Source organism: Bidens hawaiensis, unplaced genomic scaffold, assembly GCF_021521415.1.
Source record: "Bidens hawaiensis isolate Kalapana, Puna unplaced genomic scaffold, B.hawaiensis_p1.1 tig00031031_1, whole genome shotgun sequence".
NCBI lineage: Eukaryota > Viridiplantae > Streptophyta > Magnoliopsida > Asterales > Asteraceae > Bidens > Bidens hawaiensis.
The window spans coordinates 134,959-158,234 of record NW_027495195.1 but is presented as its reverse complement, the minus strand read 5'-3'; the positions used below and the strand labels follow the sequence as shown (position 1 = coordinate 158,234).

General features: G+C 34.9%; 1 long non-coding RNA gene across 1 annotated transcript; it reads left to right on the top strand.

Moving 5' to 3' along the window:
- Positions 1-1,405: 1,405 nt before the first annotated feature.
- On the top strand, positions 1,406-3,453 carry LOC143581476 (uncharacterized). Its single transcript, XR_013143827.1, has 3 exons — positions 1,406-1,727; positions 1,918-2,163; positions 3,386-3,453. It is a non-coding gene; the product is annotated as an uncharacterized LOC143581476 (long non-coding RNA).
- Positions 3,454-23,276: the final 19,823 nt, after the last annotated feature.

Sequence of the window (23,276 nt, the reverse complement as noted above, 5' to 3'; positions counted from 1 at the left end):
ATTGGATTTGGGGAAGAACAAACTGTCTACTAATCAATTTATTTTTGCATCTCATAATCAAGTTTAAGCGTTGGCCTGATGGCTAGCGCATGTTTATTAAGATGTGTATCGGCGTTGGGCGTGGGTTCGAATCCCTTAGGCATGGTTTTTGAATGTTGACTTTTTTAAAATACTTTTTAATCAATTTTTGATATTATTACATGTATATAACATTAAATAAGCATTTATTTTGATAAAGCGAACCCTGGTTTTGTTATAATTCTATACCTTAGAGCCGAACTTTATTCTTTGATCAAAATTAATTTTCACTTTAACCTTGTCATTATATATATATATATATATATATATATATATTATTCTCATTTGCATATCTAACATAAAATTTAATAATAATAATTATAATTATAATTATAATTCTATTATTATTTATAACATTTTATTATTAATGAAACAATTTACTTAATAATAACACATATTATATATATATTTAAAAGGCAACTTCTGCTCTACTTACAAAGTGTACTGTAGCTCGGTAGTACTTATTCTGATGCATTATGTACAACAAATTGATGCATAATTTTGCTTTAGGTAGGATATGAACACGTATGCCTCTACGTGGCGTCCTTTCTTAATCAGTGAATGATTGTGTGGTGCTGATTGCTTTGCTTTCTTTGAGAGAGAGAGTGTGTGTGTGTGGTTGCTTCTTTCCAATCAGAGCAAATACCTAAATCATCTTCTATCTTCGTCTTTACCCTTTAGTGATTTATTATCCACAACCATGAATCACCACCAACGACTCCAATCACGGTTACATATGTTTTCCCTCGATTCAGTTCTTACGATCGAACAGAGGGAGGGTTTTAAAGAATCAATTACATTTGTATAAATACATTGTCTGATTGGTCAATGTTCATTGGTTAATTATTAATAGATGATGTTTACATCGGGACAATTACAGACTAACGGCAGATAGACGGGCATTGTCTGATTACGTCATCAGCATCTTCTAACGTATGTATCTTCACGGTCGTTAATCGCTTCATCAGTGACGGTAGCTTTCAATTCCTATTCGTCAAATGATATATATGTAATGTAATGAAAATAGTTATGATGATTTTTAGTACAGTCATACAGCTTGCTAATTACTACAAACATTTTTCTTTAATTATCCGATATACCCCTGTTTAGTTTCAGTATTTTTTTTCCCTTTTTGAATTTTAGTATGTACATTCTTTTGTTAATTTTCCCCATTTGATGTTTTCTTTATTTTATGCATCAAATATGAACATGAATGTAATGAAACCAATAGAGTTGAAGATATATGTGAATTTCCATAGAAGAACTTGATCTTTGTTTATTTTTAACTTTCCATTTTGCACCAGGTACATGAAAATATCATTCTCCTTTGCCATGTTCAGAAGCACATTGGTGACATTTTCAGCAGCTAAATTCTCATTTGATCTTATCATTGACGTTTTACAGTTTTTACTCATTAACGAGCTGGTTGGGATATTGGGCTAATGTTTAGGGACATACTGTACTACCACTATAGCCAGGAAAGAAATTAGGCAGCAATGGAGTAAGTAATTTTCATGTAGGTTTTATTCATTGAATATGGTGTAACACCATCAATAATATATTATTTTTGGTGTTCAGGTGGTGAGCAAAGAAGCAATAAAACAACAGGTCAAGCAACAAACAGAACTTTCAAAGGAACACATGTGAAGGTGCATTTTTCATTTTCTGCTTTATAATAAAATATTTCTTCTTGAATCACTTCAAAATGAGTTCCTGATTTAACCAATATGTAGTTTCAGATGATTTAATTAGTGGTGGTTTCTTACTTACTGGTGGCCCATACAAATTCTAGCCTGGTCTTGACCAATGACTAAAATGTGTTTGATTAGAATATTGCAGGTGCAAGCAAACATTTTGGTTCATCAGCTCATGGAGTGACATGGAGCCGCCCTTTCGAAGGGCTGGGCTATAGGAGAGATCCTTAAAGTGAACATCTTTCTATTAGGTCGAGCTCGGGTGGGTTTTATGAGTGGGAAGGGGAGTGAGAGCGCCACAAGTGAAAAGGAGGGAATAGAGAGCATCCGCTTCCTATGCAGTTGTGATGGTTGTAGAACTGCATCCAATGGTTAAAAGCCACTTGAATCGGTAATGCATTTTCTTTTACTTTTGGTCTTATATATATATATATAATTATAGTTTGAATCAGTAACCTATATTATACAGAAATAAATACATGGCTTAACACGAATGTTTGGGTTGATTTAGGGTTATTTGGGTTTTCTAATATGTTATAGCAGTGCTATGCTAATTAATTAAGTACATAGTATCCACACATTTTTCATTGATTATCCTATAACTTAAAACAATATTTAAATGTAAATAAGTTACTAATTATAAATATTATTTATTTTTTAAAGCATAAGTAACCATTTTTTTCTTTTTCTTTTATGCCACATAGCTAACCAGTAACCTTTTTCCATCTTCCGTTTTGGGGTGACATTTCATACTTATCAAACTAAATGCTTTATTTACTTGAATCTTAAACCCACAAATGTGTTTGTATACTTTACTTGAATAATTGCTCGATTTGGTGTTCTATGCTTATATGCCTATGTGTTTATCGCTTTCGGTTGGTTGAATCTATAAATCCTAGACTACTTGGCATCCCCTTGTAGCAAGGTGTCGTTAACGTAATGCAATTAACGATAATCTATTAAATCCTAGACTACTTGGCAACCCCTTGTAGCTAGGTGGCGCTAACGTAATTCTATTAGCGACTGCCAATTTATCCAAGTTGTTGCTTTTATTTATTGTTTTGTATACAAGTTTTGTGGCTTTTTATTACTATTTACTTACATGCTCAAACTTATGAATTGCTCACTAACCTTTGTGTTGACAAACTTTATTTTATGAAATGTTACAGGTTTGACTTTGGTTAACTCGAGGACTTGATGAGAAACGTTACCAAGACTATTAGGGTATTAGTAAAACGAATAATATAAATGTTACTTGTGTTAAATTTTGTTTGTGTGAACGAGAGGTATTGATTATTGATTTATGAAATAAATGAGTTGATTAAATATTGTCACTTTAAATAGTGTCTTGTGTATTTGGGCAATCGGTTGCACCCCGGCATGTTCCGCCGCCTTTGGTCGGGGTGTGACATACACTATATTCAAATCACATGATTAATTACTCAAAATGTTTCTTACATTTGGAGGTAACTTAATATTTATTGTATGTTTTAAGTATTGACAATCTAAAGTGTTTTACGTTTGCCTGGATTAATATTGTTGTGTTGTATATTGTAGATTTCAGATTTTGTTTGCGCAGCTAATATTTAATATTGTTGTGTTGTATATTGTAGATTTCAGATTTTGTTTGCGCAGCTAATATCTAAAGGCTTTTTGGGCGACAGGCTTTTGGTTGCTGCTTTATCGACCGTCCTACTCTACACGTTTATGTATGTTTTTTATATGTCGACCCATATATGGTTCTTATTCTGTCATGCCTAATCTTTTAAATATTATTGGTGGTTCATGTGTTTATTAGTTGTTAATATTAGGAGGAAGAGTCTAATGAAATTTGTTTTGACTTTTGCAATAGGTCAAAGTCGTCGTTAGCTTCGTCATCACATTGAGCATCGTTAGCTTCGTCATCACATTGAGCAGGTAACTGTACAATATTATATGATTCCACAGTTCAGAGTCTAATGAAATTTTATTGCTTTTGCACTGTGTCACCAATGTTTCACAAACATTCCAATTGTAAATGTTTCATTTCAAAATTTCATGATTGTTCATTCTTTTACTGTAACAAAAGCTTATTTAATCTTTATTAAGCTTTATCCTTTGTACTAATGAAGCTATGTATGTAAAACACAACCTTCTAACTTAGCAAGGCATATGGTACAAACTCGGTCCGCCGCAACGCACGGGTATGATTACTAGTAATATTATTATTTGTTATAATATTATTATTTATCATTAAATTTATTAATAAATATAAAAAATCTAAAACAATTATTGTTTATTTATTTCAATATTGATGAATATAATATTATATATTTTACTTATTTAAAAACCCAACTTATTAAATATTATATAAGTAATTATTTCGATATTTAAGATTTTAACAATAATACCCCAATGATCCCAAATCCGAAATACAAGCAATAGCATCGTATCTTACTCGTTAATCTCGTGCAATCGCGTGTTATCTCGTTTAGTTATTTAATTTATGCTTTATATCTAAAATAATTTTCTGAGACTTCTCGCAGGACCATTTAGTTCGCTCTAACCGTTGCCATCTTCTCGTTATCATATTCAGTATTTCATGTGAGTTTAAATACCCCTTTTTGTAACATCCGGCGCCTCGCACCACCAAATTGTCCGCTTTGCCCACGAAGAACTCACAGATTTGTTTTTGGTTGTCTAGGTAGAGACTTTCCAGAAGGAACCCATCCTGCTACTACTCTCACATGAGCACGCTTAACTGTGGAGCTCTCCTCTCGTCTACTACCATTAGGCCCAAAACGTGTTGGTGATTTAAGAGGCGAGACATTTACTTATAAACCAATGATCTCTCATGTCCACGATCGATGTGGAATTTTCCTATGGTGTTACAAAATGTATACCGAAAGAACTAGTCGTTGGCCAAGATCTACTCGTAAGGATTAATTGAGCTTTCAAACTAATAGGTCCACATAGTTATTTGTAAAAGTAATCGGTTCGATGTATTTGGTAAACAAAACAACTCAATAATTTGTAATCTACACGTCGTGACTAAAGGACTTATGCAGTACTTGTGGGCGTTGATTACGAGACATGCAACTTTATTATTCGTGGCGACTAAATGATTCAAGAACTTGCTCGTCACAATTAGTTCATGGCCACGTGACATGTTTTAATTGGTTCTGCAAACTACTCGTGTGCTAACATAATCTACTCGTCACGACTAGTTTATAATATATATTTCTGAAATTATTTAGAAATAATACCTAAAATTTGAAATTTATTTTCATAAATATTTATTATGTGAATATTCCATATTATTGTATAAGAATCTAAAGGACAATTATTGTGGGTTGGTATGAAAAGTTGGTTATGAGTTATGTGGGTATGTTTAACATGTTTGTAATTTATTGTCAAAACATCAAAGATTTAAAGACCTTTGGGTTTGCCTCAACAATTGGAAATTCCCATTTGGAAAATGAAATAAGATTACAACGAATTTTGTGACTAAACCGACAAGTGATGAGATAGGCATTGTTTGAATTATTGTGAGTTGTTTGACGAAGTTCACACACTTTTTTGCCGATTAAGGAAACCTTCAGTATGGATAAGCTAGCAAAGTTGTATGTGGATGAAATTGTGTCAAAGGCATGGAGTTCCGGTGACAATTCTATCAGATACAGATGCTCATTTTACTTGTCGATTTTGGAAATGCAGCAAGCCCCGGGATAATCAAACCGACGATCAAAGTGAAAGGACGATAAATACATTGGAAGGTATGCTAAGAGCTTGTGTTATTCATTTAGGTGGATGTTGGGATAATCATCTATCGTTAATGGAATTCTCCTACAACAACAATTATCAATCGAGTATTCAAGATGCGCCATTTAAGGAATTCTTTGGGAGAAAGTGTAGGACACCTTTATGTTGGTTAAAATTTGGGGAATGTTAGTTACCAAGACCAATACTTGTTCAAGAAACCACATGTAAGATTGCTCAAATCAGGGATAGATTAAAAGTGGCACGAGACCGAATGAAAACTTATACCGATAAGCGTACGAAACTTTTGGAATTTGAGATTGGTGATAAGGTTATGTAAAGAGTATTGCCATGGAAGGACGCTGTTTGATTTGGGAAGCGAGGGAAGTTAAGTACTCGTTATATTGGTCCCTTTTAGATCATAGAGCATGTGGAACATGTAGCGTATCGTTTGAGTTTACGAGAGGAGTTAAGGGTCATACATGATGTATTTCATGTTTCTAACCTTAAGAATTTTCTCGTGGATGAAGAAGAATCGATGTATTTCATGCTTTTTTTATTGGTTTTGATCGATTCAATTAGAAAATGTTATTGCTTACATAATATATAACAATGCTTTGTTAATTCAAAAATTGTTCCCAAGAAGCGACGAATCAACAAAAATATTTATTCAGTTTAATTGAAGCTAAACTAGGTAAATCAAGTTTTTTTGAAATTAATCCATCAATGAAAAGCCAGATTTTTTTAAAGAGAGACAAAATAGAACCAATGAAAGATAAACACATGATCTATAGACCTAATGCTAAAACTCGTGATAAATAACTTGACACCACTTCAAGGCTCAAGCAGATATGTAATTAGGCTACATCGGAGCATAAAGAGAACCAACAGGCTAAAAATTGATGCCTAAAACTGATAGTGATGCCTAAAGAGGTTATATGTTTATCTTGCATATGTTATTGTAAGCCTATTTTTCTTTGCCTACTTTTATATAAACTTGGGTTCAATTGCTTATTTTGGTAATTTTCATTTAACTATATGTTACGGTTTATTCGAGACAGTTGTTCTTATTTTTTTTCTTAAACAAGATTACAATATAGATAAAATCAAAGACAAAAAAATAGAAAAAGATAAAGAATAAGGAAACATAATTTGACTATAATAAGGAAAATAAATAAAAGATAAACTTAAATAATAATAATAAACTTATTAAAATAATAGATTCGTATCAATTCCCGACCTCTTGAAAACGTCCTTGTCCTCAAGATGGAATGACGTCGCCATGGTGGCCGCCACTAGAGTTGCACACCGGCATCCGGGGTGGTGTCAATGTAGCACCACAGTGGTCACCATTCGAGTCTTCTAGTGTTATTTGGGCCAATGCCAACAGATCACCACAAGGGGTGCAACTCGGGTCGTCTTGTTTCACCTTTTAATGGTGTAGGTGCCGACAAGCTAATTGTATTGTTGTAAATTTGATTGGCATCTTTATTAACCATCAAATTATAATTTTGTTGCTTATATTTACAAGTTGCATGTCCACCTAAGGTCACATCTTTCAATCCTTTAGTAACTCCCTCATTAACAATGGTTTCATGATCAAACTTGGCAGTTGCATTGACGGAACTAGCGTGGAATTTAGTAAGCATTGCTGTAGTGAAATCATCCCAGGTGAGGAAGTCTGAACTCCGAAGCCAAACATTGAACCACCAGAAAGGTTCATCAGTGAAGGATTACACAGCGTAGGGAAATCGCTCGTCGCCATAGTTCACGTAAAAAAGAAAATATCGTTCAACTTGAGATATCCATAGAGCCGGATTAGATCCGGTAAAAATAAGTAATCGTGGATGCTCCCACATGAGTTCTTCCAAAAACATCTAGGCTAAGGCTCAATGAAAGAAACAATTGTTACGGTTTATTCGAGACAACTGTCAATCTTCCAAGAACATAAGAGAAGAAGAGAAAATAGACCAAAATAGTAATTCTTTTGTATTCTTTTTTTTAAACGAGGTTACAATATATAGAAAAACAAATATATAAAAATAGAAAAAGATAAAAAAATAAGGAAACATAATTTGATTATAATAAGGAAACTAAGGGCTGTTCGGTTCATTCAGATCTGAATTAGCCTCTGTCCTATTCAGCTATAATAACAAGTCTGAATGATTCAGACCTAAACCATTCAGATATTTTTCTGTTTGAAACCAAATAATCTGAAATCTGAATGAATTAAATGTTTACATCTGAATGTTTCCATTCAGATGTAAACAAACAGTCCCTAAATAAAAGATAAACTTAAATCATAATAATAAACTTATTAATATAATAGGATCGTATCACTATACCTAGTAACGAACCTTAGACTTAAACACAAGAGGGCGGTGAGGGGATCTCCATTAAGCCTACAACTTCAATTTTGTAATTATCACAATTAATAATGATTTTTTTTTAGATCTAATTATGTAAACAATCAATAAACTGTTTTACTACATTCTCAAAATCAGTTACATTTTATATATTCACGTTGTGTTATTGTTTTGTGTTTCCTACTGTATCGCGTGAGCTTCGCTCTAGTTTTATTCTATTACATATACTTTTTAATGTTCATTTGCATAATTGTGTGTATTAGTTTTTGCTTTGGAATTTTATTGCATGTATTTCATTGTTTTGTTAACTACGTACTATGGCTGCATCAACACGCAAACAACACAATCGATTGGAAAAGTAAGCAAACCCAATTTAATAAGTCGTATTACACGGGTTGTTCATTTTAAACAATTTGTTAATCATTGTTTTATTACTTGCTCCTTGTACTTGATTATCAATAAGAAACTTTCAACAAATCATAAAAGATGGATAGTTTTGATAATTATTTCCCTGTTTTAGTTGATTAGGGGGAGGGGTGGTGGAAATCTCATCACAAACCCCACCCAATCAAATTATGTCACGTCACCAACCCCAAATCCATCACATTTTGATGGGATTTGGTAGGGTGGTGTGGTGTGATAGGTTTTGGTATATATACATACATACATATATATATACATATAGGTTTTTGTGTGAGTGAGAGGAATGTATTTGGGGTGTATATATATGTATATAGAGAGAGAGTTCCATCACTCAAACCCACTTAAAGCGTGATGGCCATCACGCAAAGCACCTCCATCAAGCTTGATAAGGGAGTGGCGGCGGTGTTCAAAAGCCCATCACGCGTGATGGGAGCTCCATCACGCGGTGCCCCGGGTCCCCTTACGTGTGAGTGACAACCCAATTTAACAGATTTGAAATGTTGGTAAAAGTTAAACTCGAAGATAGATAAGCTAAATGAAACATGAATTTTGTGTTAGTTAAATCGGGCCCACGATTGATAAGATATGATGGAAACTGCTTGAACGTTTTTCACATACTGCTTAACGTTATTATCACATACCGTCGGGTCCATCAAACAAGACGCAACATGTTATGTAATTTATATCTTTCAGTCATGTCTAATGTCTAATTAAAATTTTTGTCTCATTGTAGCGTTATGATTATCTGTATTTTAATAAGTGGTTAACACCGCGCAACAAGTCGGTAAAACCCGAACGGTAGTAAAACTCAAGTGTTGCCGGTCCCGGGCATTGAAGCGGTAACATGACATGTGTTGTACTTGAAGCTGTTTCAGCTGTACAATTTGACCAAGGTTTTGGCTTTAATCTGGCATGGTGTCGCAGTGATCTGGTAGGGGTATGGACCTTCGACGCCCGTGTTTGCTCTTAGATAATCTATGGTTTGACATGGACCTGTCGTTGGTAGTCATGATTGTGCATGTCGACGACTTAAAATAGTTGCATCGCAACTGTAGAGAAGAAGAGAGAGGGGGTGTTCGCCTGCCATTGCCGGTAGTGGTTTCATTGGATTTTGTCGTTTATGGCGGCGTCGGGGGACCTACAACATGGCGCCAGAGATCCAAGCAATCCGGCAATTTACGTGGTATCGTTCTATATTAATTTTGTTATTTCAAGTTCGCATGATAAAAAGAATAATATAAATAAAAAAATAAAATAAAATAATCGCCATTTTATTTTGTCACACTTGATGGGCAGACCAATCTCAAAGCATTGCCATATCTAGCTGTTGTTGCTGCACAAGTTAACTTATTAGCAATTTAGCATCGGTAAGCACTATTTTAGCACAATTTACATTCCATTGGATATAGAGTGATACATCCAATAGGACATTTTCATTTCCTTATATTATGCTTAAGGACATCCAAGAGGAAAGTTGTATCATCGGGTATAGAGTGATACATCTTCCTCACCATGATATGCCCACCTTGAATCAATTGTCAATTATACCACAAAAACAATTTTAAGAATGACTAAAAGCATAAGTAATTTTGAAACGGGTCAAAACAAAAAGGGAACTTTAAAACATGTCAATTAAAAAAATAGCTAATTTGAACCAGTTCAAACGGGGTAGGATCAAAATGGTAATTTTTAAATAGATCAAAGAAAAAACTAGGACTTTTGATGCATGTCAAAAACAGACCTAAGTAAACTTTTTTTTTTTCAACACAAAACTTATATTTTATATATTAAATAAAAGAATTCAAAGATTAAAAGAAATATATATTTTATAATGATAATTTGCCAATATTAGTTAAACCTAAAGTAAAGTGAGCACATAAACCTTCTCCTATGTTCCAAAGCTTTTTGAAACCTCGGGTCTGTTTCTGGACACAAAGCTTGCGGATTTGTCGTCCGAAATAAAAACATAGGTAATTTTGAAACATGTCAAAAAAGAAATAGGTGCTTTTAGAGTGGGTCAAATAAATAAATAGAAATAATGAACTTGTAATTTTAAAACAAGTAAATTGGGTTAGCATCAAAATGGTAATTTTGAAATGGATCAGGCAAAAAACAGGTCCTTTTAAACATGTCAAAAACGCATTATCGAAATTATTAGTGAAGAGTATGGTGATAACTTGCATGTATTTTTTATGGTCATATGCAGGTGATATATATAATCTGATCATGTTGAACTGAATTTGCAGGCTAAAAAGGTTCTAACCGGAAATTAAGAAGGGTGATAGAGGGAATGCGCATAGTGAAGAATTATACAACTTGATGTCAAATGTCCAAATTAATGACACTAAAGCATGTCATGACATCGTGAGACAAATTGTTTGTGTGTGAAACAACCCCACACAATAACCAAGTTAAAATTTACACACCCGAATCTTGTAGCGTGTAGCTTTAACATCTACACTTTATCATCACTATCTGATCGGAAGAAATTACTCAAAAAATTACTCAAAATATGTTAAACCCCGCCTCGCAACGCGGGGGTCTGAATACTAGTTGTTATATATAATAATAATTAGAGGTTATGTAGTTAGTTATATTGACTCATATTCTCTTTCTAATCAAAAGTCTTAAAATATACTTTAAAAATTAAATAAAACTTAATGCATTGAATTTTTATGACAAGTCTAATGACACAAAAGAAAAATAAAAAAAATAAAAAATAAAATGTTGGATCTCCAACAAGAATATTCTTAGTTGAGATTATTATTATTATGCTAATAAAAAAAATGAGATTAATATAAACCAATTTGCCTAAAAATCTGGATTCACTAAAATCGAGGAACAGACCCATCACCCACGTCCATTATGTTATATGTGACATATAAAATAATATTTTCCTATCGAGTGTTTGGCTACTAGAAAAAATTACTTCATATTCATTTATGTTAAGCTCATTGTTTGCACAACAAACAAAAGTTCATATGCACATGGACATATCTTATAGAAACGTGGGTACCATGAAGGTCTTGACGTCAATTGGTACTCATCAATCGAGATAGGGGCGGATCTAAAACAAAATTTCAGGGGTAAGTCACGTCCAATTTTTTATCGTATTTAATACAATGTAAACGAAACAAAATAGAAAGGCGATAATAAATAAATTTAAACACATGCGCTACAAATTTCTCTTCATCGGTTTTTGAAAACATTGCTGTAGTGAAATCATCCCAGGTGAGGAAGTCTGAACTCCGAAGCCAAACATTGAACCACCAGAAAGGTTCATCAATGAAGGATTACACAGCGTAGGGAAATCGCTCGTCGCCATAGTTCACGTAATAAAGAAAATATTGTTCAACTTGAGATATCCATAGAGCCGGATTAGATCCGGTAAAAATAGGTAATCGTGGATGCTCCCACATGAGTTCTTCCAAAAACATCTAGGCTAAGGCTCAATGAAAGAAACAATTGTTACGGTTTATTCGAGACAACTGTCAATCTTCCAAGAACATAAGAGAAGAAGAGAAAATAGACCAAAATAATAATTCTTTTGTATTCTTTTTTTTAAACGAGGTTACAATATATAGAAAAACAAATATATAAAAATAGAAAAAGATAAAAAAAATAAGGAAACATAATTTGATTATAATAAGGAAACTAAGGGCTGTTCGGTTCATTCAGATCTGAATTAGCCTCTGTCCTATTCAGCTATAATAACAAGTCTGAATGATTCAGACCTAAACCATTCAGATATTTTTCTGTTTGAAACCAAATAATCTGAAATCTGAATGAATTAAATGTTTACATACAAACAGTCCCTAAATAAAAGATAAACTTAAATCATAATAATAAACTTATTAATATAATAGGATCGTATCACTATACCTAGTAACGAACCTTAGACTTAAACACAAGAGGGCGGTGAGGGGATCTCCATTAAGCCTACAACTTCAATTTTGTAATTATCACAATTAATAATGAATTTTTTTTTGAGATCTAATTATGTAAACAATCAATAAACTGTTTTACTACATTCTCAAAATCAGTTACATTTTATATATTCACGTTGTATTATTATTTTGTGTTTCCTGCTGTATCGCGTGAGCTTCGCTCTAGTTTTATTCTATTACATATACTTTTTAATGTTCATTTGCATAATTGTGTGTATTAGTTTTTGCTTTGGAATTTTATTGCATGTATTTCATTGTTTTGTTAACTACGTACTATGGCTGCATCAACACGCAAACAACACAATCGATTGGAAAAGTAAGCAAACCCAATTTAATAAGTCGTATTACACGGGTTGTTCATTTTAAACAATTTGTTAATCATTGTTTTATTACTTGCTCCTTGTACTTGATTATCAATAAGAAACTTTCAACAAATCATAAAAGATGGATAGTTTTGATAATTATTTCCCTGTTTTAGTTGATTAGGGGGAGGGGTGGTGGAAATCTCATCACAAACCCCACCCAATCAAATTATGTCACGTCACCAACCCCAAATCCATCACATTTTGATGGGATTTGATAGGGTGGTGTGGTGTGATAGGTTTTGGTATATATACATACATACATATATATATACATATAGGTTTTTGTGTGAGTGAGAGGAATGTATTTGGGGTGTATATATATGTATATAGAGAGAGAGTTCCATCACTCAAACCCACTTAAAGCGTGATGGCCATCACGCAAAGCACCTCCATCAAGCTTGATAAGGGAGTGGCGGCGGTGTTCAAAAGCCCATCACGCGTGATGGGAGCTCCATCACGCGGTGCCCCGGGTCCCCTTACGTGTGAGTGACAACCCAATTTAACAGATTTGAAATGTTGGTAAAAGTTAAACTCGAAGATAGATAAGCTAAATGAAACATGAATTTTGTGTTAGTTAAATCGGGCCCACGATTGATAAGATATGATGGAAACTGCTTGAACGTTTTTCACATACTGCTTAACGTTATTATCACATACCGTCGGGTCCATCAAACAAGACGCAACATGTTATGTAATTTATATCTTTCAGTCATGTCTAATGTCTAATTAAAATTTTTGTCTCATTGTAGCGTTATGATTATTTATTTTAATAAGTGGTTAACACCGCGCAACAAGTCGGTAAAACCCGAACGGTAGTAAAACTCAAGTGTTGCCGGTCCCGGGCATTGAAGCGGTGACATGACACGAGTTTGGTCGGTTTCTGTTAGTTTTGTTACGGTACCGAACTAAAAAAAGACGGAAAATCTAAAAACTTGATGTGGACTAATGAGGTGATGTCGGTTAGTAAACTCTGGTGTTGGTAAAAAGCATGAGTGTCGTTGGTCCCGAGCGTTGATACTGTGAGTTTATGGCTTTACACGAATTTGATTGTTTTTCATTATGTTTGTTACAGTAGCATAACTAAAAAAACAAAACGTCAATAACTGATAAGGTGCCCAGCCAGAACTTAGCAAGGTAATTTATAATATAACAATTTCGGGGGAAGTTGGCATTCATGTGTTGTACTTGAAGCTGTTTCAGCTGTACAATTTGACCAAGGTTTTGGCTTTAATCTGGCATGGTGTCGCAGTGATCTGGTAGGGGTATGGACCTTCGACGCCCGTGTTTGCTCTTAGATAATCTATGGTTTGACATGGACCTGTCGTTGGTAGTCATGATTGTGCATGTCGACGACTTAAAATAGTTGCATCGCAACTGTAGAGAAGAAGAGAGAGGGGGTGTTCGCCTGCCATTGCCGGTAGTGGTTTCATTGGATTTTGTCGTTTATGGCGGCGTCGGGGGACCTACAACATGGCGCCAGAGATCCAAGCAATCCGGCAATTTACGTGGTATCGTTCTGTATTAATTTTGTTATTTCAAGTTCGCATAATAAAAAGAATAATATAAATTAAAAAAAAATAAAATAATCGCCATTTTATTTTGTCACACTTGATGGGCAGACCAATCTCAAAGCATTGCCATATCTAGCTGTTGTTGCTGCACAAGTTAACTTATTAGCAATTTAGCATCGGTAAGCACTATTTTAGCACAATTTACATTCCATTGGATATAGAGTGATACATCCAATAGGACATTTTCATTTCCTTATATTATGCTTAAGGACATCCAAGAGGAAAGTTGTATCATCGGGTATAGAGTGATACATCTTCCTCACCATGATATGCCCACCTTGAATCAATTGTCAATTATACCACAAAAACAATTTTAAGAATGACTAAAAGCATAAGTAATTTTGAAACGGGTCAACAAAAAAAAGGGAACTTTAAAACATGTCAATTAAAAAAATAGCTAATTTGAACCAGTTCAAATGGGGTAGGATCAAAATGGTAATTTTTAAATAGATCAAAGAAAAAACTAGGACTTTTGATGCATGTCAAAAACAGACCTAAGTAAACTTTTTTTTTTTTCAACACAAAACTTATATTTTATATATTAAATAAAGGAATTCAAAGATTAAAAGAAATATATATTTTATAATGATAATTTGCCAATATTAGTTGAACCTAAAGTAAAGTGAGCACATAAACCTTCTCCTATGTTCCAAAGCTTTTTGAAACCTCGGGTCTGTTTCTGGACACAAAGCTTGCGGATTTGTCGTCCGAAATAAAAACATAGGTAATTTTGAAACATGTCAAAAAAGAAATAGGTGCTTTTAGAGTGGGTCAAATAAATAAATAGAAATAATGAACTTGTAATTTTAAAACAAGTAAATTGGGTTAGCATCAAAATGGTAATTTTGAAATGGATCAGGCAAAAAACAGGTCCTTTTAAACATGCCAAAAACGCATATTCGAAATTATTAGTGAAGAGTATGGTGATAACTTGCATGTATTTTTTATGGTCATATGCAGGTGATATATATAATCTGATCATGTTGAACTGAATTTGCAGGCTAAAAAGGTTCTAACCGGAAATTAAGAAGGGTGATAGAGGGAATGCGCATAGTGAAGAGTTATACAACTTGATGTCAAATGTCCAAATTAATGACACTAAAGCATGTCATGACATCGTGAGACAAATTGTTTGTGTGTGAAACAACCCCACACAATAACCAAGTTAAAATTTACACACCCGAATCTTGTAGCGTGTAGCTTTAACATCTACACTTTATCATCACTATCTGATTGGAAGAAATTACTCAAAAAATTACTCAAAATATGTTAAACCCCGCCTCGCAACGCGGGGGTCTGAATACTAGTTGTTATATATAATAATAATTAGAGGTTATGTAGTTAGTTATATTGACTCATATTCTCTTTCTAATCAAAAGTCTTAAAATATACTTTAAAAATTAAATAAAACTTAATGCATTGAATTTTTATGACAAGTCTAATGACACAAAAGAAAAATAAAAAAAAATAAAAAATAAAATGTTGGATCTCCAACAAGAATATTCTTAGTTGAGATTATTATTATTATGCTAATAAAAAAAAATGAGATTAATATAAACCAATTTGCCTAAAAATCTGGATTCACTAAAATTGAGGAACAGACCCATCACCCACGTCCATTATGTTATATGTGACATATAAAATAATATTTTCCTATCGAGTGTTTGGCTACTAGAAAAAATTACTTCATATTCATTTATGTTAAGCTCATTGTTTGCACAACAAACAAAAGTTCATATGCACATGGACATATCTTATAGAAACGTGGGTACCATGAAGGTCTTGACGTCAATTGGTACTCATCAATCGAGATAGGGGCGGATCTAAAACAAAATTTCAGGGGTAAGTCACGTCCAATTTTTTTATCGTATTTAATACAATGTAAACGAAACAAAATAGAAAGGCGATAATAAATAAATTTAAACACATGCGCTACAAATTTCTCTTCATCGGTTTTTGAAAACATAAAATCAAACTATTATATCCTCTTTGTTTACTTTATCAAACACTTCTAATAAGTCTTAGACTCATTTTTTTGAAGATGTTTTGATAGAACATTATGATTTATGAGACCAACAATATCGTCCAACAAATATATATAAAACACAAATTCAACTCTTAAAATGTGATAGAATACCTTTCGAACGAAATCGTTTCGTTGTTGCACGCTCTCTCCATCTTTTTTATGAAATCAAGTCCCTCAACAACTTCCGGGAAAAGTTTTATCAAACTTATAATTGTTCTATGATGAAAACCCAATCGCGTGTCTCCGGCTAGTGCAAAGGAAATCTATCGGTTTAATTGTTTTCCTACCTTAATTTCACGAAGAAAGAATTTTATCTCTCTCTCTCTCCTCCAACATCATATCTTTTCATTTTCAAAAAGCACCAACCGGTATGTTTTTTTTGCAACAGTCACAATCACTAACTGAAGTTGATGAACAAATAATGCATGTAATGACGTATTGTGCTAGTGGATTATCTCTCAAGCTTTTATTCCATTAAATTCTCTACGCATGTTGCTTACACCAACATAACCTAGAACCTCGACCCGACCTGTTGAAACAAAATTAAACTATAATGAACATAAAACAAATAGGGTAAGGGTTATTGAGCTTTAATTTTTGGGCTTTAATTGGTTTGAACTTTTAGTTTGATTGAGGCTTAAACAAACATGAGTAACATTATATTTTTTCAGGCTAGAAAAATACAAAAACCGACAGAAGAATATATATTTTTGTACTATCGACGAAAAGTTGAGGGGTAGCCTGCTAACCTTACAGATCCGCCCCTGTTCAAGATAACCACTTTCAAAAAAATAATAGATTAAAGAAGTGACTAAGATATTTTTTATTCATCCGGCCTTCTCTAGTTTCTATTACAAGACTATAAATAATAAATAAAATACGAGCATTAAATAAAAGACTAAAATTATGAGAAACATTTTACGAGTCAAAAGTTGAAAAATTGAATTACGCATCATTGACTTGACTAGTTCTTGTCATTCAATACTATTTTGACTGGGTTGAAAACTCTTTGATTGATCATCATTATGGGCCAGGTCATGGTTATTGGATTAATGACCATAATATCGTATCACATCACCAAAACAAGAGGGGTTTAGTAGTTCATATAGTTCATACATAATAGAGACTGTGTGATCGACCACTTCCGTAGCAGACATAGGATTTTTTTTCTACGGATTATTTTTACAGATCAAATGTTTTCTTAAATCGACCGTTGACGGCACCTGAATTTTGTTGGCTCAATTGTTGTTTGGCCCGATAATAAGGCCCAATCCAAGAATTAAAAGGGGTTATTAACGGGTTGCTTAATGATCAAGTGAGGGTCATCAAGTTTCTTTGTCGGTCCCACTCTATAACTAGAATCACTCAATAAATCACTGTCGTAACTAAACACCTAGGTGTTGACAAGAAGGTTAACGACGACTAATATTTTGTGAAGAACACTAGATGTGTTAATGGCGGAAACACTAACACTCTAATTGTTACACACTGAACACTAAAGTAACTAACACAACCAATAACTCAAACGATTTCCATTTAATAATGCGAAGGTTACAAACGAAAATCAATTAGGGTATAAACGTGGAATGTCTGGATCTTTAGCAGATTTCCGTACAGGATATGGTCTGCCATCAGTCACAATATTCGCGAGTGTCAGGTGTGTCATAGGCGTGCCCTAAAATATTCCTTTTATAGGCCTAGCCCTGACATCTGACATTTAACTTTTAGAAACCCTAATAATTGGAACATAATTAAATGTACTACAATAAATGCTAAGTGTAAAACATGTCTTCGAGCAAGCTTTGCAGCATGTTTCTTTGTCGAGCAGACCTGGTAACCATGAAGTGTGCTGGTAAACAGTTATCCGGACAGACGTTACTTAGAATATTTTCCTTAGAAAATATTCACCTAGAAGACTTCAATCCTCTTGACCCTATCAAACTTTGCTCGATATAGTCCCACTAGCAAAGTTGTTCTTCAGGAATCCCTTCAACCCTTTGTTAATATTAACTTATTGAACAAACCAAAGTGTGCCGGTAACACTGTAGCTTGCTCAGAGTTGAACCTTGCTCGACAGAAGTCTTTAAGTTATTTCTTGATCAACTTCCTTCAAGCTTGCTGGGAAAACTATTTATTAAGAATAAACCTTGCTAGATTTGGTTTCATCTTGGTTTTAGTCAAGAGTTTGCTACGAAACAAACCTTGCTTGACTTAGAAGAACAACTTTGCTAGACAAAGTGAACCTTTCTTGGTTTAACACTTAAGGGGAATTCTAGAAGATAACCTTGATGGGAAAGAAAAAATGCCTTGCTAGGACAAGTAAAGGCTTGCTGGGAAGCTTGAGCTTTCTCGGTTTCCATACTTAGCCGTTTTCAGAGAGGTTGAAAAGTTTCCAATCTTCCTTTGGCCTTTTTCATATCCCAACAATCTCCCCCCTAGATTGGAACAAACTCAGCTGTACCAAAACACCTCTAAGGTTACATACACTTAGCCAAAATACACATCAAATTTCATAAGAGAAATTACATTACATAATAAAAAATATTACAAGTTGGAATTTTGTCCATGGATATTACAAAGTAAGCCTAAGCTAATAAATAAACTCATCTCCTTGAGCTTGAGGCTTCCGGTCTTCTATCCAACTTTACAGCTGCGACACTTTCTTTAAAGATGAATAACTGACTGTGATTAGGATGCTCAGAGGGCAAAGTCCATCTGATTATATCCTCGAGGTCCTCCACATGCAGAAATTCTAGGTCCCTGTTCTCCTTGATGATGCCCAAGGCCAGTCCATCAGAGTTTCGAAGAATGAAGGATCCATCTTTAGATTCATAGTCAATTTGAGTGATCCTTCCATTCCTTTGGACTTCACAGTTGAGTCTTGTCATATACCGCCTCATGCTAATGCACTCCATCATGTTTGCAAGAGGGTTTTTGCTTTTGATCTTTGACTTGTAGGTCTCTTTAATGCACCTGATCTCACTCATCCTTTTCACCCTTTTATTCCTTTCAAATGCAGAGAGTCCCCATTTCCTCTCCTTGTTCAGCATGGGGAACCCCTTCCTAGCTTGATCCCAGAGATGTTTAGATAGATCATTTTGTTGTCTTCTAGCAAACCTATGTCTGTTATGATAGTCATACAGATTCATGGTTGCTATCTCAGCCAGCTGCTCCCTCTTGAAGTCCAAAAAGTCATCTTTAAAACTCACCTCCCTTAATTCACCACTAGTCATAATCACTTTAAGTGTTTCAGTTTGTGCATCAAAGAACAACCTCTTTGGTAGGTCCACTTCAGAAGGTGGCCTTTGTTGTCTTTGTTGAGAGGCTCTAGTGGTTGGTATTGGGACACTTAAAGCTGAGAGCCTAGAAGTATATTTCTTCTTAGGAACAGGGGCCCTCACATGCCCAGATTTCTCATACATAGCAATGATCATCTCCTCGGGTAACATGATCAACTCCAAAAAGTTTTCTCCTTGTTTAGCTAGAGTTGTGATCATTCCCATAGTCTCCTCATCAGCTTGACCTGCAGGGATATATCTTTCGCCCTTAGGTCCACATTGAAGTTTAATTCCTCTGTTCAGCCTCCAACTTTTCCCACTCAGCCTTTTTAGTATAGAATAAATGTTTCAATTGATCTTTCCCAAGGTTGTCAAATACTCCTTTAGCCATACCTTTGCTAAGCATCAAGCCTTTGAGGGTCTTGATCTTGTTCTCGTCTTCCCATGGCTCAATATTCTCAACTAGTTCCTCCTTTCACAAACACATGAGGAACCCCAGGAGCTTTTGATGATTCAGCCTTTTCAAGATCGAATTTTTCTTTCTCAAACTTGTACATAGAAAGCTTTTCTGATCTGCTCAGGCTTTTAGTTTCTTCATTTCTGCCTCTTGCCTCCATCAGCCTGTCAAAAAGTTTTAATTGTTCATCTTCCCATTGCTTCTTCTCCTTCTTAGCAAGGATCATGATTCTAGGTATTTTAGTTGATTCTTCAAAGTTAACCTTTCTTGATATTCTTCTATGGTGTATCTCGACCTGTTCCCTGCTCAAACTATCAACAAGTTCAATAGAGAAGCCATGTTCAATCAAGAGTTTACATTATCAATCAAACTTGGCATATAATCTCTGAAGTCTTTCATTTTGGTTGCCAACTTTCTTCATTCTTTCCAACTCATCCCTTTTAACTGCTTCAACAGTGACATTATAAACTTCTTCCAGTTCACTGAACTTCATGTGGCTCAGCTTCTTTTAAGAATGCCCATGTAGTCTCAAATAAGCCCGAAATTTTTGAGAGTCATGATTCTTCTTCTCCATCTTCTTATTTATGTCCTCAACTTCTTCATCAAGTAATTTCTGCAACTCCTCATGAGACATGGGAGCCAGAGTTTCATACTTTTACCCATGATTAATCAATCCCAAGATTTTTGGATCATTCCTCCTGGCCTCATCCAACATAGTTTGTATGTTCTCCCTATGTTCATCATTCATTTCAATATTTGGGGAGTCAACAGTGTCATCAATATCATCAGAGAAATCATCAAGAGCCTCTATTCTTGGTTCATTTACAAAAGGCTCATTCACAAAATCATCCGACACAATGGTTTGTATAGGAACAGCCTCAACAGGACTTTCCATCTCCTTTGGACTTTCCACAATATATTCAGTCTTTTCAGACCTGTCTGTTCTCTTCTTCTTCTTTGGTCATCATCATCATCATCATCATCATCATCATCATCATCATCATCATCATCATCATCATCATCATCATCATCATCATCATCATCATCATCATCATCATCATCATCATCATCATCATCATCATCATCATCATCATCATCATCTTCAGTTTTTCCATCCCTCTTCGTCTTCCTTGTATACTTCTTACCAAATTTATCTTCATTACCTTTTTCCCAACTATCTTTCTTTTCTGACACCTCTGCAGCATACTTTACCCATTTTTTAGATAAATTTTTGATTATAGATTCACTAGCTTCATCAGTCACCAACTGCTTATTTGAATCATCATTGATATTTTCAGTAGTGGTTGGAGTTGGTACCTTTTGTTCAGCTTGTTTCAAATTCACAATGACTAGTGCCAAGGTGTTGTCAACCTCTTCAATTTGTTTAAGCTTAATCAAGCTTTCAATCACCTCCTGGTCTAGCTCCCCCTCTTCATTTAAAGTTTTATTGATCTGAGCCTCCTCCATCAGAATTTCTTGTTGTTCAAACTCCTGCTCAGTCAAGGATCTTGTAATCCTTTCTCTTTTAATCATCTCATTCAAAGTATCAGCGTGCTATTTGGCAGCTTGTTCAACACTTTCATCCACATCAAGAATATCATCAATAGATTTTTTTTCTTTTGAGTGTCAGGGGCTGTAATTGCTCTTCACTTTCAACAATGGATTTCCCATTGGATTTTCTCCTTTCTTCATCGGTTTCCCTCACCATTTCTGGTTCCCTGGGAAAGTTGTCAATCTCAGCAAACAAACTCTCCATCTCTTTATCAACAGTTTTATTAACATTTTCTTCTTCTATGATGATCTCCTCCGTCATCAACTATCACATCTGTTTGTGGCTTAGTAGCTATAACATCAGTTGCTATAGCTTCAGTAAGAGTATCATTATCAGCCATGTTTTCATCAGTCACAACCACCTTCTCAACCACCACCTCAACAACCTCCTTCTCTGCAGTCATATCAACAACATCATATTCTTGCTCTCCACTAACTGACTCATCCGCATCATAATCACAGTCATCTATCCTCCTCTCCTCACAATCATTATCAGAATTTCCATCCAAATCACATAAGGTTTTCAGTGTATCCTCCCTCACAACATAGCATCCTCCTCCATAAGATCATATTCATTGACTACAGGCAGATTCTCCCCCTGTTTTGGTGCAGCTGAGGTATTCTCAACCTCAACTTCCATGGTTTGAATATTTTGTTGTGCCTGAGCCAACAGAGATTCCAGTTCAGCAATCCTCATTTCAAATCATCATTTTGACTCATCCGCATCATAATCACAGTCATCTATCCTCCTCTCCTCACAATCATTATCAGAATTTCCATCCAAATCACATAAGGTTTTCAGTGTATCCTCCCTCACAACATAGCATCCTCCTCCATAAGATCATATTCATTGACTACAGGCAGATTCTCCCCCTGTTTTGGTGCAGCTGAGGTATTCTCAACCTCAACTTCCATGGTTTGAATATTTTGTTGTGCCTGAGCCAACAGAGATTCCAGTTCAGCAATCCTCATTTCAAATCATCATTTTGCCTCCTCAAATCAACATTTTCGATCACTACATCCATATATCTGCCAAAGAAATGAGCATCAGGGGAAGGGGATCGGGTAGGTGGATATGAGAATGGGTTATGCATGCTTGTTTCGGTTTTGGGTTGGATGGGTTCATGGGGTGGGCTTTCAATAATGTTGGTACTTGTAGAGGGTAATGGGTTAACAGTTTGGATTATAGGAATGTGAGTGTGTATAATTTCAAAGGTTGGTTGTTCTGTTGTTTGGGTTTGGGTTTGGGATTGATATGGTGTGTTTGGTTGGTTTATTAGGTGAGCTGGGACATATTGAGGTACATAGGGTTCATGTATAGGCTGGTCTAGGGTTTGGGTTAAGGGTTGATTTAGGATTTGGGTTTGGGTTTGATCTAGGTTTTGGTCTGGAATTTGTGATTGGGTAGGTGTTTGAGTAAGAGGTGGGCTTTGGGTTTGGTTTATTGGTGATTGGATATGTATTAGTGGGGATGGGATATAAGGTTCATGGTCATGGTGTTGTGGTGGGGATGGGGTCTGGTGCCGGGTTCGGCTATTTGGTGAGGTTGGTGGTGTAGGTATAGGTTGGTTTAAGTTCTCCCCCCTGAGCCTCTGCATGTATTTCTTCCACAATCTCCTCCACAATCATATCAACACCTCCTCCATCATGATCACCATCTCCTCCTTCATCACCTGCATCATCACCATCATCATCATCATCATCATCTTCACTCTCCTCCTCCTCAAAACTCACCTGTGGTGATTCTGGAACAACCATTATCTCCAGAATGTTATCCAACAA